Raw genomic sequence first — 17,009 nt, 5'->3', positions numbered from 1 at the left:
CTTGGACCAATATATTCAGCTCCCAACTGATGTAATTACATTGTAACTAATTTTTCTTCCTTTTCATTGTTGTTTGCAAATTTGTCGTGTCATGTAGACTGTTTATAAAGTTGGAGTATGAAAATTTATTTCATTTGTGTAAATAGTTAAACCATAACGATGAGATGTGGATCTCTCTACAACTTCTACCACGTTTACCATTGTGTGTTACCAGTGTTCAACGGGATTGTTTAGATTACCTGCAGCAAAGTTTCACCATAGGATGTCCAGCTAGAATATAAAATTCCATACATATCAACTTTGTTAAGGCAGTTTTGCCGGACACCTCTAGAACCAGTTGCCCACTGAAATATTTCCGTACCAATTCGAATTAGTGTCCTTCAAGAAAAAAGCGTACCGAGTTTACTAGCAATCAGTTAACATCCAGTAAGCCTCCTGCCCGTTTGTTGTATAAAAAAAAACCAATAATATTATGAGAAATATTAAAATAATTACTGTTGTGATTTTGATAGGCCCAATCCAGGAAATAGTTTAGTTTTTCTTTACTTATGAGCAGTTGTCCTAGTGGCTTCAGTGTGTGACTCTCATCTCTGAGGTCGTAGGTTCGAACCCGGCTGTGTACCAATGGACTTTCTTTCTATGTGCGCAATTAACATTCCAAAACGAAAGCCGAAACCGGCTTACCCGAACCAAGAAAGACGACAGCGTGCGTCAGGCACAGAAGGCTGATCACTTACGTGTCTATTAGATTAACAAATGATCATAAGACAGATGCAGAAATCTGAGGCCCAGACCTAAAAAAGTTTTAAACTGATTTACTTTATTTTATGCTTTTGAAGCTTAAGAAACAAAATAAAAGTTAATTCATTTTTAGCATAAAAAGTCTTCTTCTTATTATTGTTTTATATACTTAATTATAGTTAACTAACTTTAAAGCTTAGAAGCACATACACTCTGTCTCATAAAATGGCTACATAAACGTCGCAACAAATTATTATTACTTCTCTGTGGAATAAATGAAATTCTTTAAACAGTACTTAGCTGAAGATTTACTTTTATTTCTTGTACGAAAGATCCCAAATTTTTATTACAGGACCGCTCAAGTTTCAAACAATAAAATGGGCAATATAAACTGACCAGTCGTAAACCGAAATTACTTTTTCAACAAATTAAGCAAGTTTTCGAACCAGGTGTTGAGATAAAGTGATGTATAGAGACTCCCTTGTGTATCGTGGAAATAATAAGTGTCTGAAATACAATGACATATTTCTTGTACGTGAAGGAAATAAACTCTTTATATAAAACTATGTGAACGAAATGTGAACATACTAGTCACTTATTAAGACAAAAAACTCTTTAGGATAAAATCTTTACGACGCTAAATTATAACACCCATATAGTGAATAATAAAACAAATAAAACCCGCTCTAAAAAATAAATTATTAGTCATATAATTATTGTTACTCATGTATGACTAATCTATTAACTTATTGCAATTCCACAAAATAAATTGAAGGTGGTCGATTTCCAATTATTAAATCATTTAAGTTATAAAATGTATGATCCCCGTATAAAGAAACTCCGAGTACTTTAACGCCCATAATTAAAATGAATAAGACAAAATAAACCAGAAAAACATAATCCACGTCCAAATATTAAAATAGAAATAAATTGCTCAACGATTTAAAGTTATACCCCCCCCCCCCCCAATTACTATTCCTATATAAAGAAATTATAAAAAACTATTTTATGCTTCCTATCTTATATACTATGCCCAAACTAAAATACTACGTACTTGGCGTTGCGTAGAGATGTGGGAACTCTCTGCATCTTCTACCGAATTTACTAAGACTAATACCTGCAGATCAGTTTCATCATCAGACGTTATGGCAGAATACAAAATACCATCCGTATCACCTCGACGTCCGTAGTTCCACAACTGAGCGTTTGTTAAGGAAGCTTTTCCGCGCACCACCACTATCTGGAACCAGTTGCTCACTGAAGTATTTCCGAGCAAATTCAACTGAGGGTGCTTCAAGAAAAGAGCGTACCAATTCTTATAAGGTCGCCAACGCAATGTGTATCACTTAACATCAGGTGTTATATACAAAATAAATTAAGTATCTGTTGTACGTAAAACTACTTTTATCAATGAAATATTCATTATCTCCTTAAGTTTACTCAAACATTGTTTTGTTTTTATTTTCGTTCCAATATGCATTTATAGTCCCTGATCTCTATGCTTAAAACTTTGCATACAAAATCAATAACGGACCCTCCCAAATCCATTTATGATACAACCCATAAATAAGACTTTATTTATTCTTAGTAGACACAAGACAGAAAGATCAAATAGCCTTTGTCCTTCCTTCTTACTTATTCAAACAAAATTACATATGCCGCTTCTAGATCGCCATTGCCCGAAATTTTACGCGTTGGAGATAGTGTCATGAATATAAATCTATCGTAAAGGATGCCACCGAAAGGCCAAGAGTTTATAGTGCGCTCACTTTGCATTCTTTGAGCGAGGGCCTTTATGGTCGTTTTATGGAGTCAGGTCCTTTGCATAAAGCCTCCAGACTAAAGTTTGGACGCTCTTAGAAATCATTGATATCTTACGTCCGCAATTTCATGATCACACATGCTGAGTCAGCGGGTTCCATTATTCACGCTCACATATGCAAATTTTTATTTATTAAGGGTTAGATACTGGTGACTGTGATGTTTTTTGATAACGAAAAAATTAAGTTTCTAGATTAAAACTAAATTGTTTTATATTGAAGCTGTGGTAGACAAAACGCTACGATGACAAGTTACAACGTTGTTTTACGTATGAGAGCTCATTTAGCAAACTTCTGGTCCAGCCTGTAATTCTTAACCGTGTCTGAATACAAATAGATCGAATATTTTATGCCTAAAATCGACGAAGTGTTGGTAGACGTAGTAATCAGTGAATAGTCTGAATTTGTATGAAAATTTATCGACACGAACTGTCATTTTCATACAAATTTACTTTTCGAATTTCTACATACACTACTGTTCTATCTTGACTAAGCTCCCCGTACTGACAGAACTAAACAAGTTGTCTTCTATGAAGCGCCATAAAATACCGTATACAGAGAAATGACCGTTTAAACACGCCCTATTGAAGTTTCACATGGACAGATGAGTTAAATAAGTACTATTTATCGATCTAAATTGGCATTTCTTAGAAGTAGTACAACAGTGGTTTCCGACAATCTGTTTAAACTTTTGGAATTAAATGAACTCGAGAAAAACCAGTACTTAGCTGCTATTTTAAGTGTTAAAGTGGATATTTAGCGCGCTTGGGAATCTCTGTTAACTATTAATCCCATTTTCTTTTGCAGAGATAACGAAACTCATTTAAGATATCTCGCGAACGCCTTTCAAGCGTTTTGGGGTGCAGCCGTCTAAGAACAGGAAATGCGATAGAGTCGCTTTGCGTTATTCCAAATTGGTTATAGTAGTGCACGCCCCATCAAGCATGGTAGCCTGGTAGACATTTTTCTGCAACACATAATAATATCTTTTTAATTCTTTAAATCGTAAAACTCTAGTTTCTAAACCAATCTAATTATATTTTTTTGTGACAATGACAATATTGATTGAACTAAACAGCAGAATTTTGAAATATTATATTTCTGAGCATCCCATGACAACTCAATAACAGTTCTTTTCATAGCTCCAGTGATATCTATGTTCCTTAAAACGGGCTACGTATTTCGTCTAAGAGACCAAAGGTTTCTCTTTATGTCTAATAAAATTTTCTTCAGAGATTCTTAATTGAAAATTCAAATTTATGCATAAGCTCTGATTGTAGCGATGGTTAAGACGCGTTTTCAGAACATTTATGACTTAAGCTTGTTATTATAGGTATGGCTTTAATTTTTGTTTCAATGATGATACTTTAATTAATATCAACCTTAAAGTTAGATAAAATATATGGCATTTTTGTAGCAAAATGGCAACACCACGCAGTATCATAGACATGGTTGTAAATTGTCAATGTATCAAATTTAATTTGTCAGAAGTGTGTTGCATCGTTTAGTGTAGTTCCTCTCTGATCTGCGTCTTAGCTGGATGTGGAGGCCTTTATAAATTAAATTAAAATGTCGGACGACGATAGTGAAAACTTGACAAATTTTAATCGCTCCGAATCAGCGACATATATATTTTTAAATTATCACTATATATATATAATAAAAATTGTCATTATGTTTATGTCAAAAGGGTTATAATTAACAACTTTTAAAATTACTGCATACGTTTGCCTGTATTACCTATTTGTCCATCCAGTCTTTGGTCCTTCGTTATTCGGGTGCTGTACTAGTTCCTATACCTCGTTGTACTACTTCTACCTATATTTTCACGTTTCTAGTCATTATCCTGCTCCTCGTGTCTTGACTTCACATTTCGTCTTTGCTTATAATTTATTTATAATATACGTCGAGAAGTTTGTTATGAGTATTGCACAGGCGCTAAAGGCTTACTGAGAACAGGGGGAAATGGTGAAAGCTATGCAACACCACTATGACCGTAATGAAGAACGTGACTAAAAAAAGGAAGATTACAATACTATTTTGTTTGAAAATATACGTTCAATAAAGTTTCCGTTAATGTTTTCGTAAGGTAAAAAGGAAGATGTCTGAATTATATAATATAACTATTAAAGATTTTTGTATCTGTTTCATGATCATTGGTTAATCTAATAGGCAAGTAGGTGATCAGCCTTCTGTGCCTGAAGCACACCGACGACTAAGGCAAGCCGGTTTCCTCACGATATTATCCTTCACCGTTTGAGTGAAAGTTAAATGCGCTCATAGAAAGAAAGACCATTGGTGCACAGCCGAGGATCGAACCTCAGGGATGAGAGTCGCATGCTGAAGCCACTAGGCCATTACTGCTCGCTCTAATATACAACTATTAACATCTGGTAAGAGTCATAAGCAAAAAGTAGCAATAAATCTCGACCATTTTAATTTCCAAATTACTGAACAATTTCCAAGTAATAAGAAAGTTTTAAGTAGGATAAAGCAATTTCTCACTCCTAAGAGTTAACTATAATTACGAACTATAAGAACTAAACTTCTGCCTGATCGAACACTGAACTAAATCGAGAGATGTCGATAACATTGTTTATTAGTTTTGATTTTAATCTAATTAAGATTTATTCAATAATACTATGTCTTGACATCCCACTACAAGGGAACTTTTCATTTTAATAATCGAATATATTCCTGTAGTCAAATAACTCCTCTGCGGTCCACTTTCATACGGTTCACGACCATGACTTCTTTCTTCTCCATCTCTTGTTGTCTTGCCTTAAATATTGCCCATCATAAAAATACATATATATTAAATATTTTAATTTATTAATTTAAATTATGTTATTTAATTATTTAAGTGGCTTATTATAGTTTAAATATAAATTTTTTAAGGGGTTTAAATACCTTTATTACAAAATTAGTAGCGATTTAACAGTGTTAACCTCTTCAGTTCTTATCCGGTACACTCTTAACAAAGCGGCCGTGATCCGTATGTAGTAGTGGTATTGGAAGGGGCAGATGTGATACGCTTCACGACGTTACGCCACCGTTGCCTATTAGAGGTTATCCTGGTGCACTCATTGGGTGAACCTCCTACGGCAGACTTAACTGGTCAGTCCAACGCGTAGGTAACCTTCCGCGCGGTCTAGTGCCTTCCACCTTCCCGTAGACTACAAGCCGTTTTATGGACTGATCACCACGCCAAGATGACGTCCGAAGAATGTCAGGATGCGAGATTGTACTGTTAAGAACAGACACTGCTTAATACCGAGTTCTTGAAATAAGAAGACGTTTGTAAATAGATGATTAAAAAAAAAATATTTAAATATTTTGACTTAATTAAAAATGTATTTAAGCCCTATCTTGACAACGTTTTTGGGTCATCTGTTAAGTTGGACATGTCTCAGGCATTAATTTGGTTGAAAATAATTCCATAAAAGCCTCCCCGGGTCACGTAAGAGGTCATTTGGGGGGAAATTACATTTTGCTTAGTGTCCGTCGACGACGTGGGACCCGCTACGAGTCAGCATTCTTAAATTTCATATTCTATTTCGTAAAATCTGTCATAGTATATATATATACTCGCCCATATGTATTTATCATTGGAGTTTTATTGATTATAAAATTAATACGACGTAAAATCTGATACTCAATGCTTTTACAAAGTTCGTCGAATATCATTAGAGCTCTATTGCAATGGCATAAATAAATTCGATTAGATGGCAGCACTGTATATATAATAAGATTAATATTATTAACCTTAAAGTTACAAAAATTTCATACATAAAAAATATTAGATACTTCGAGTAAATTTATATACATCCTAACATTTTTGTGATTATTTTCTATAGGTCTTCTGTGCTCAACAAATACGAATTTAAAATCTACCGATTTTCTTATGACGATATCCCAGATAGTTAACACTGTCACTGAAAGTAAATAACAGTACAGCATCGAACACACGACCACAAGGTTGTCCGTCACTAGGCTAGGAAACGTAATATCCAATTTAATTTCAAATAAATTTAAAGTCGTAAATTATAATTTGTTAAACATCCCCGTACAATTTCGGTCGCGTGCTCCAACTTTTTATTACAATTTCATTGTTATTTAGATGTGTTTGTTTCTTGTTTCAGATTAGATTGCCGGCTTTAAAGGAACGCTAATGTGAGTTTGAGTTTTTACATTAAATCTGGACAAATTTTACACTAAAGTTTCGGGTCCAGTCCATCAAGCAGTGTAATATCCCTTAGACAGGTAGCCCTAATGAGAAACTAACCTAGCGGTCAGGAAAACTTTTGAAAGGGAAATTCAAACGGCGTAATGTATGTGCTAAAGTCAAGCTAATTCCCTCTTTTCTCGTTTTCACCTAATTTTACCGCCAATTGTCGAGGTGGGTTGAACTTGGTCGGGCATCATAAATTTATTTAACGGCCCGAAGGCAATAAGAGGTAAAGTGTAAAGAGAAAAATACGATACCAACGTGCCTAGCTGTTATTGCAATTAAACAGAGGAAGTAAATCTTTCAATACGAGCCAGCGTTCGCCTCCCATTTTCCGCCTTAATTTATCGCTTTGTTTTAGTCAGTGCCGCATCCAATTGACGGATTGCAATGTGTTTGATTAAAAAACTCAGCTCAGTCTTTAGCCAGAGACAGGTACTTTATGTGAAAAAGATTCACACCGCTATCAATTTGTTGGTAATTGAAAGGGAATGAACATTGTCTTTGGTGTACGTAAGTGTTTTTGAAATAAAACCTTTTTTGACGGATCGCAAGTTCTGACTCTCGCTGCATTTATGATATTTGACAGTATGATAAATAATGATGAGTTACTGAGAGTGATTTGTATAGAGACTTAAAAGTGTTATGGAGTAAAATAACTTGTAATCATTAATTTATCAAAAATAAAAATATTGATTTTTTACGTTAGTAACGTGACACAGAACGGTTACATTTTAGTTAAACTATGAAGTACCGTGTATGTCTTTGACAGTCATCATAGTGTCTTTTACTTTTATTTTAATTTAATTGAACTTAACGTTTGTTGACGTGTTAAATACATAATACGTGATAGAGAGTGGTGCGACGCAATCTTGCCTTCAAAGCGTTTTGGCGGTTTCTTTAAATTGTAAATATTTAATTCGACTTTTTGAACGCCGGCTGCACGCTGCTGCTTATGTCAAAAATATTTGAATTAACGAATGTAATATGTTAATTTATCGAAAAAAAATTACCTCCTTCTTTTAGTAAACGGGTAGGAGACTCACGAGTACGTTGACGGCCTTTTAAGAATTGGTACGCTCTTATCTTAAAGGACGTCTCGACTTTGGGCGAATTGGTTCGAAAATACCTCAGTGGGCAGCTCGTTCCACATAGTGGTATCACGCGGCTAATCTGCCTTTAAAAAGGCTTAGTAGTGGAACGAAGGACGTCGACGTCCGATGATGAAACTAAGCTGAAGGTAAACATTTTTTTAACTGGATTAAAGCTATTTGTATTACTATAAACTTATAATTATTTACATAATTTTAAATTTAAATTTTTCCGACGTTTCGCGTGCTTATAACTATAATAATACAAATAGCTTTAATGCGGTTAAAAAATTGTTTTCTTTCAATGTGTAAAAGCTATGTTAACCAAAGATAATACTATAAGCTGAAGGTATTGATTCGAACACTTCTGAACGTTCTCCATGGTAAATGCGGCAGTAGATTTTCGAGGGTTCTTTTGGTGAGGTAGTTTAGAGTAGGTAAACAATTTTGTATTGTTCATTTCCAGAGAAACAATAATGAATATGGTTTCAATTTAAAGTACATTAAAAAGAATTAATTATATTGACATTTCTTTTTCTCTTTTTTATCTAAAAAAGAATGTTTATTTTCGTATAGTTTTAAGTATATATATTTTATTTAAAAATAATGTTATTTGAATTTCCATAATCCTCCAATGAGGTGAACTCTTATCGGACATGTACCGGAACCCGTGGCACGATAGCCTCCATGGATCTTTATGAACCATGGATATTTTATTTATTAACACTTCGTTACATTACAAAATAATAATAAAAAATAACATAATTATATCAAAAGGAGGCCTTATCGATTTCGAGCAATCTCTTCCAGGCAACCACTGTGAGTAAAGAAAAAAAGTATTAAATTACATAAGATAGGCAAGAAGTGCAAAAATACATGTTATACACAGTTATTAAGACAAAACTAAACAGGAAACTAAAAAACAAACTAAACTTAAAAGACATAATAGGTGCTCCATGTTCGTTAACACACCTATTGAATACTGGTCGTCAACGATTCGAACGGGGCTTCGTTGAATACGGTCAAGGGGAAGCTGGTACTGGGGAGCTCCCACCAAGGGGTGAGAACAGTACTCCATACAGTGCCGAATTTGCATTTTATCTAGTTGAAAGCAGTGCCACTGGTCGAAGTATCTTATCTTAGCTTACCAATTTTAGCATTGTCCTCTAAATTACCACGAAACTGAACGTCATTCTATATGTCTACGCCCTGTATTCCGATGCTAGCTGAGGCTCTGAAGACAGTGTCTATGAAAGAGGCCAGTAATAGTGGATTATTTATTTTAAGGCTTTAATCACACACATCAGGGTTTCCAGTTTCTGGGGCCCTATCGTTACCCCATTTTTAAAGCGAGTATATCGTACAATTTCTGCGGTAACAGGAAAATGAGGGGACGAGTGTTAACATCAAATTGCTTAATGGCTCGCAAGCAAGCATTTCATTTTCCATTCGAATTGCTGCGTAATTTAGAAGTACGTAAACGAGTGTTGCCTATTGTTTGTTCAGCTTAAAAATATTCCCTCGTAAAAAAAATAATGTTTTCAGAACGCCACGGAAATACCCGGTCAAATATTTCATAACGGGTCCTTTGTATAGCTATACAAAATTAATTACTGACGCATTTACGCTGATTTTAAATTGCTGTTTGGGTATTGTTTTAATTTATAGTGAGGGATTAGACACAACATTGCAAACATCGGTGTCCAGGACAGGATCTTGACGTAATTTAAGGCAGTTTTGTCGTGTCCTGCAACAAGGGTTTGTGGAACCTGCCATCTGCTGCCTTCTAGTATTTCCGTTTAAATACTATTTTGGGACCTTACAATAGCGTACCAACTCCTTTTTGGTAGTTCTCGTTTGATTTTCTTATGTAAATAAACTATTTAACTATAAATTATGCATTAAGAACATTTTTGTTGTTCTATTATGAAAGTGGTGAATGATGCATGCGAGCTGATCGATTGCAAGCAGTACCCTACCTACCACTCTCATATTTTCATAATTTTATTAATTGACTCTCGCTTTTGGCCTTACGCGCCTTAATAGCTTAGCTCGGGCTGGCTTGGCGAGCGTAGATCGGTCGGAATTTTACTCGCGCGCAAGGGCGTCCTGCTAGACTTGGACCTTGGCTGGGGCCGTCTCGGGTTGATATTTATAATATTCACGTAGTAAATCAAACACAGTGATACCCTAACAAGTGTTAATGCTTTGCTTAGGACTCTTATGACTCAAAATTCGGCACCTATGTATTGCCCATAAAGATATTTATTTATTTTAATATTTACTCTAAAAAAAGCTGTTGAAAGAAGATACTATACACGACTATTTCAATTAGACAGGTCAGGTGGTGCGGACGAACTCAAACGCTTCAAATATTCATAGCTTGCTGTATCGATTGACGCCAGTCATGAATACACCCCATTGAAAGATGTTATCGGTCACCGCGCCTATGTTATTACGGTTGCGATGAAAACAACCTGAATTCGAACTTGTAATTTGACACTTGGTGTAAAGGACAATCGTACGTCTATTGTACTACGTTATTTATATTTATGATCATACTTATATATGAACTGCGGTATAACCGAAACCGGAAGTTACGGAAGGCAGTTTGAAGGATTCATTTATTGCAGGTTATTCCAGCACTTGAAAAGTCAAAATATCAAAAGGTGTAGTCTTAAAAACCACACTATTAAAATGTAAGCTCTGGTAATTCGAGTGAATTGTCAATTCTGTCTCATGAAGGATGAAATTTATTTTTTAGATTACAAACTAATGATTAGGCAACAAACAGTTAGTTGATTGAGTGCTTATATTTTTGCAACCTCATTTTTATACACCCCCAGTACCAGCTCCATTCAATCGCTTCCAACGTAGGGCTGCTCGAATGGTTGAGGACCTGTTTCTAATATTGTAGCTTTGCGTAGAGACTACTAACTATAATATAAGGAGTATGAAGAATTGTTCAGACAAATACCTAAGGCTGAACTCCATCATCGAATGCCGAGGCAGAATGCGAAATTCCATCCATTCCATCCTGGTATTCCACAACACAGCGCTTTTTAATGAACTTTCTGTCACGCACCATCTCTTTCTGGAACCAGCTATCAGTAGAGGGCTATTCCAAACCGATACGACTTAGAGACCTTCAAGAAAAGAGCATTCCTTGAAAGGTCGGCAACACGCCCGTTCGCCTCCGGCTTAGTTTTATATATATTTTGAAATTGAACTTAAAATGAATAAACATATTTTTTTTATTTCATAAGATACAATTCTTATTAAACAAACGTAATTACACTGATTACAGCAATGTAATGATCATAATTTGACTGTATTATGCGTTTGTTGACCTATCCATTTCACGTTATTTACTTTGGAATCGGGTCCCCTAAGGTAGTTTGTTGATTCACTGGTTTGCGTAAAGAAATAAAGTTCTTTCTTGGAAGTCTTGTGATTAAACTAAACTAAAGGTGTATATTTATACGCCTTATATTTTTAAAACTTAATTAATGTATTAAAATTTAACATTCAACCTTTATATCGATATTTATAAACATATATTTTTTACTTTCGCTAAGGCTCGCGAGTGCATTGCCGGCCTTTTAAGAATTGGTACGCACCTTTCTCTTTGGACCCTAAGTTGAATGGGTTCGTAATATAAAATATTATATAACGAATAATTATTATATTATGTTTCGTACCGGAGTTAAAAGCTACTAAAAAATTTAACCATATAAAATATTTTATACCGTGAAAGGGTAAGTAAACATAGCTAATTACTAAGTTTTAATAACCTACTAAAATTTTAAACAAAAGCGATGAAAAAGGAAGTAACTTGGGGAAATAGTACTTAACTCTATGAATACGTCAGGGTTCCCTTTTGGTGTAACACAGTAAGCTTTTAACTTGTTAAAATAATTATTCCGTGAATGCTTTTAGTTTAAATCTCAATTATGTAGTCTAAATTTTTACTCCCTTCTAGCTGCACGAATACATGAATGTAACAATTGACACCCGATTTCAAAGCGCACTTTGGAAATTATAGATTCGGTTCTAGGAAAGAGTTCTATTACATGTAATTTTTTGAAGTGAAACTTCTTTGTCAGCGTTGAAAAGAAATTAACTGTCACATTTTTGGGTTACGCCTCACATTTTCCCGTTACTTGCCATCTTTTTCTTGTCCCTACCACGGTTGATTCGAAGCCATTAATAACAAAAATATATAATAACGATAACAGTGTTAGTAATAAATCAGTTACAATTAATTAAATTCTGTAATAATCTTTGTAGTAATAAGTTAAAATGAAATAATGGTATTATCTATAGTCATGTCTATTATAATAAAATTATTTTGTTAAACTTTATCTAATTTTATTTTATTTAACCAATTTCTGTAAAGTTTTATACAGTACATTTTTTGAAAAATAAGGTCATAAAGAAGTTTCACTTCTTAAATTTTCAAGTTATCAAGATAGCTTAAAATTTAATCAACAACAAAGATAAAATTTATGTAAATGATTTTATATTAATTTACAAGTTTTAGTTCTTCTCTATTAATTCACGTAAATTGAATTTGTGAATCGATTCTTTTAGTTTGTACTTCACGTACATCTTACCACTAAGTTACGGAATTTAAGTTAAGTTTAAGTTAAAAAATAAAATTCTTTCGAATCATTGAATTGACGCCTATAATTTACAGAAAATTTTGAATATCGTTTGAGAATATAGGAATCAATGATCACGATTTATAAACACAGATTAAATAATTTGATTTGTTATTTTTATAGTTTAAAAGTCTCATAAGTACTAAAACGCGTCGTTTTGTTATACGTTCTAAACGTAATACAAGAGTGCCTTAATAAAAATGAAAATTTGCAGAATAACCACCGTATGTCTTGGATGGATCTTGAAGTTCTTTATAGTTTACTCTACAAGTTATCAATAATCATTTAAGTCATTTCTGTCGTGTTCTGCATCAGCGCCTGCTAAAATCTGATTCCTACTAGTATTTCCGTAAAAAATAATATACCTTTGAAGTTGAAATAGTGTAGTAATTCCTTCCTGGTATACAAATAAAATTAATAATTTTCAGCACAGCTGACTTATTACACGTCGTAGCATATCTTGCAATGAAACACCATTTTTTAGGGTGAAAATGTTAATAGAAATCTTCCTTGAACAACTTATACGATTCTCACAACAACTCAATACTGTGATTCAATGTAAGACAGCGAGGATATTGGTTAAACATATACTTACATAATTGCAACATAGGCGTCTTAGGATAAAGGAAATGTCTTTTATTACATTTTATTTTACACATCCTCGGAGTAATATTACGCGAGAACTATAACAACTCATAAAAACAGAATTTATAAATTACAAAATAAATAAAATCGGGAGTTCGTCGTCATACTTTTAAATTCATTATAGAACTTATTGTAATTTCCAATAACTATTGTAAACTAATGTGATTGCAATAGCCTAAATCAAGCTAATGTAACCGCTCTATCAGATTGCTTCAACTCAATTACAAGGCACTATTATGATTTGATGTAGTTAATACTGCCGGTTCTCACGTGATCTCCGCCTATCTTAATTAATTTGATTATTATTATCGAATGTAATAATCATGTGTTTGTCACGATTTTGATATTCAGCCACACTCAGGAATGCTAATTAGGTGTTTAGTTTAGAATCACTTAATACGTTTAAAGATTAAAACAAGTTTACGTTTAATCGGAAGTGTTATAAATCCATCAAGCAGTTACTAACGAAGCAAATAAGATTTTATAGCTAAGTTTTGAGTAACAAACAAGCTATAAATAATGGACTGATTAAAAAAAAAATATTTCATTACCTACTTGAAATCAAGAATTCAATATTTACGTAAAACAAAAAATGTATTAGATATTAATTCTTTGTAAACCAAAATCTGTTTATTTATTAAAATATGGACTTTATGGATAATCTAAAAGGAAGTAATTAAAAACTAAGTAAAATAGAAAAGCTGTTATGATAACAATAATATATTCATAGTCCGACTTAGTAGACTTTCCACTACCACGAGGTCGGTATCTACACGAGTGAAACCGCAGAGCCTTGCTAGTAGCATAATATACTGAACGGACATAAATAAATAAAAAATATAAAATCCTTCACATTTACTGTAGTAGTCGAATGAGGAATCAAGGAGTATCTGTCACCAAAATAATGACAAAATGACATAAAAATACTCGACCTTCGACGAAAGGAAAGCCTCCTCCAAATTCTTCCACTTCTAACCCGCTATCCCTTTTATTCCATCTTCACAAGTTTCTGGTGGGTTTCCTCTCTTTTTTCTTCCCACTGGGCCATTTCAAGTAAGGGTCTTCTTCGACCATCTGCCAACACAAATACAGCCCATTTCCACTTGCACTTGCCATGCTATGATACACAGACACGTGTATTTAACTAATGCGTTCAAGCTATTCACTGCTGTATCACGTTTATCACTTAATGTTATTAATCCATGTATTGTTATGAACTTAACATGTAAGGGCGGCAATGTACGATGCACAGGTGTTTGTTGTTTGTCTAACTGATTTAATAACTGGGCTCATAGCCAATCGAATCAGGCTCGGTTTGTATACAGAATATCAATGGTCTACAGCGGAATAGATAGCGCAAACAGCGGATGCATTTAGAACCCCATAAATTGCGGAAAGATCCGTGAATATTATATTAGGAGCAGATTTTAGAGAGCAATTTAAAATGGTCTAACCTTTTTCTTTGTCGAAGACATTGAATAATGGGAAATTCTTGTAAAATAGAGCTTTAGTACGTGGAATTAAAATAAGCTATCATTATAGTTTTCTAATGTTATTATTTTCCATTTTTTTAAAAGAAAACTGCTTTATCGGCGTTGTAAAAAAAATTTCGTCACAATTTTCGGTTACACGTCACATTTTTTCGTTGCGCGCCATCTTTTTTTGTAACTACCACAGTTGATTCGAAGAGATTCGAAGCCATTACTAACAAAACTATAATAATAATAATTCTATTACAATTAATGAAATTCTGTAATAATCTTAGTAGTAATAAGGTAAAATGAAATTATTGTATTATTTGTATTTATGTCTAAAATAAAAAGCCTATTGTTAAACTTTAACTTTATTTAACCAATTTCTATAAAGTTGCATATAGTAGATAATTTTTTGAAATTTAATGTCTTAAAGAAGTTTTATTTCTTACGTGTGTACATGCACACATTTTTTGTTGATGAATTTTACGGTGGGTATAATATTCGTTAATAATATAACACTGTCTGTAAAAAAAAAAATATAAATTTAGCTTATAAAATCAGTAACGCTTCAAACCATAGCTCTAATTTCTGAATCATCATCATCATTTTCTAATAAGCAAGTAAGTGATCATCTCGAACAGACATTTTTGCATCTAACAGTGCAATGCAATGTTTATCCTCATGTTCGTGGCAGTATTGAATGCGCACAGACACAGACTGAGAGCGGTGAGATTCATACGCTAAGTACTATGTTTCATTTTATAACCAGATTATGTTTGTATAGAGTTATAATAGAAAATAACTTTTACATTGTATATTATCTTACATCTCGCTTTAGACATTAACATGACTGGGTCTGGTCCATGATCCATCCCGGCGCTGATAAGGCAAGGGCGCACGCATGATTGCGTTCAGGTACCTAAGGGTTGGCTTCGACATGATTAATGATGGCGTAATGATAATGATTCAGACTGCATTCAAATCAATATACCATAGCCGAGTTATTATCATACATACATACATTGAAACTAAATGATGCGATTGGAGAACTGAACACAGTCCGGGATAATTTGTCTTAATTATAATTTTTTATAAAGGAGTTTATTCATTAAATAATGATAATTAAGACTCATACATTCTTTGAAACATTCATCTTTATTTACAACACAAAGACTTAAAATTCTATACAGAAATAATTATAAATGAATAATATATTTTTTTTAAATATAGACCCCAATTGCCTCCATCTCTCTCTATCTTGAGCATTTTTCTGCTTATCTTCTCCACCAACTTCTTTATGTTCATCAGCCCACCGGGCAAGAGGGCGACCTCTATTTCTATAAAGCAAGTAAATTTTTTCCTTCTTCAATTATAAACTTTTTTATGGTACCGGTGGGAAACGAGCTAGCGGGTCATAGAGACCTGTAACGCAAGGGGGCTGGTATGTGTTGCCGACTTTTGAGGGTACGCTCTTTACTTGAAAGTTAAGTCGTATCGGTTTGGAAATTATCCACACGATTTCCACAAATAGTTGAGTGTTCGAAAGGCGTCGATGTAAAAAAGGGAATTTCGCATGATGTCTCGTCATCCGATGTTGTAATACTGTTGATTTTTAAATCGAATTACATTCATATAATATAATATTTATAATCTACAGTAAGCATAAACAGCTATTTAAAATATCTAATCCGTTTACAAAAAGAAACATGTGTGTGTCCTAATGTACACGCGTTAGAAGTTATACTTCTTTGGAGTAACAAGATTTTTTAACTTGTTACGAAAAAAAAATTTTACGTTTGTAGAAAAAACGACACAAATAATAGAAAAAAGGTTTTCAATACATTGAGAGTTTTATTATAACGCATTATCTAATTAAATAAAGTTTATTTAAATATCACAAGACAGTTATTTCTACATAATTAAACGACATTTTTTAGTTTAAAATGTTGACTTATGCCAACTTCGGGGTTTTCGTGACGCTGTGCGCGCGCGTAGTAATTTACTCTCATAATTTTTCCCTAACTCGCCAAAAGAAGTGTAACTTCAAAATATTTTTGTAATTCAACATTACCAGGGATAATATTTTGATTAAATCAGCACATGAAGACATATCGAAAAAACCTTTCATCTCCATAGATAAGGCATAGTCTGAACAGGCATTTAATAATTTTATCTTATAATTTGTGCTCTGCATTACTTGCATCAATGCCCAGCAATGCGTCCACTTTACGACTGTAATGAAAGAACTTGCCTCCTAGTTAGTTTGTAATTGAATGTGAATAGCAATAGTACCTTGTTAGTCGCGACGCGTTTGAAAGCGTTTTCATTTCTTTAGGAACCTTATG

The 17,009-nt window shown here is 33.6% G+C and overlaps 1 protein-coding gene across 1 annotated transcript in view; it reads left to right on the top strand.

The window, feature by feature from the left end:
- LOC123715019 (semaphorin-2A) overlaps window positions 1–17,009 on the top strand; it is a 347,042-nt gene that overhangs the window by 139,494 nt on the left and 190,539 nt on the right. The window contains exon 2 of the mRNA XM_045669800.1: window positions 6,704–6,734. The gene's annotated coding sequence lies outside the window, so the exon portion shown is untranslated. The remainder of the gene's footprint in view (window positions 1–6,703; window positions 6,735–17,009) is intronic.

Source organism: Pieris brassicae, chromosome 10 (genome assembly GCF_905147105.1).
Source record: "Pieris brassicae chromosome 10, ilPieBrab1.1, whole genome shotgun sequence".
NCBI classification, from domain to species: Eukaryota; Metazoa; Arthropoda; class Insecta; order Lepidoptera; family Pieridae; genus Pieris; species Pieris brassicae.
Note: the sequence above shows the minus strand (reverse complement) of the source record. Positions and strands in the feature narration are given on the sequence as shown.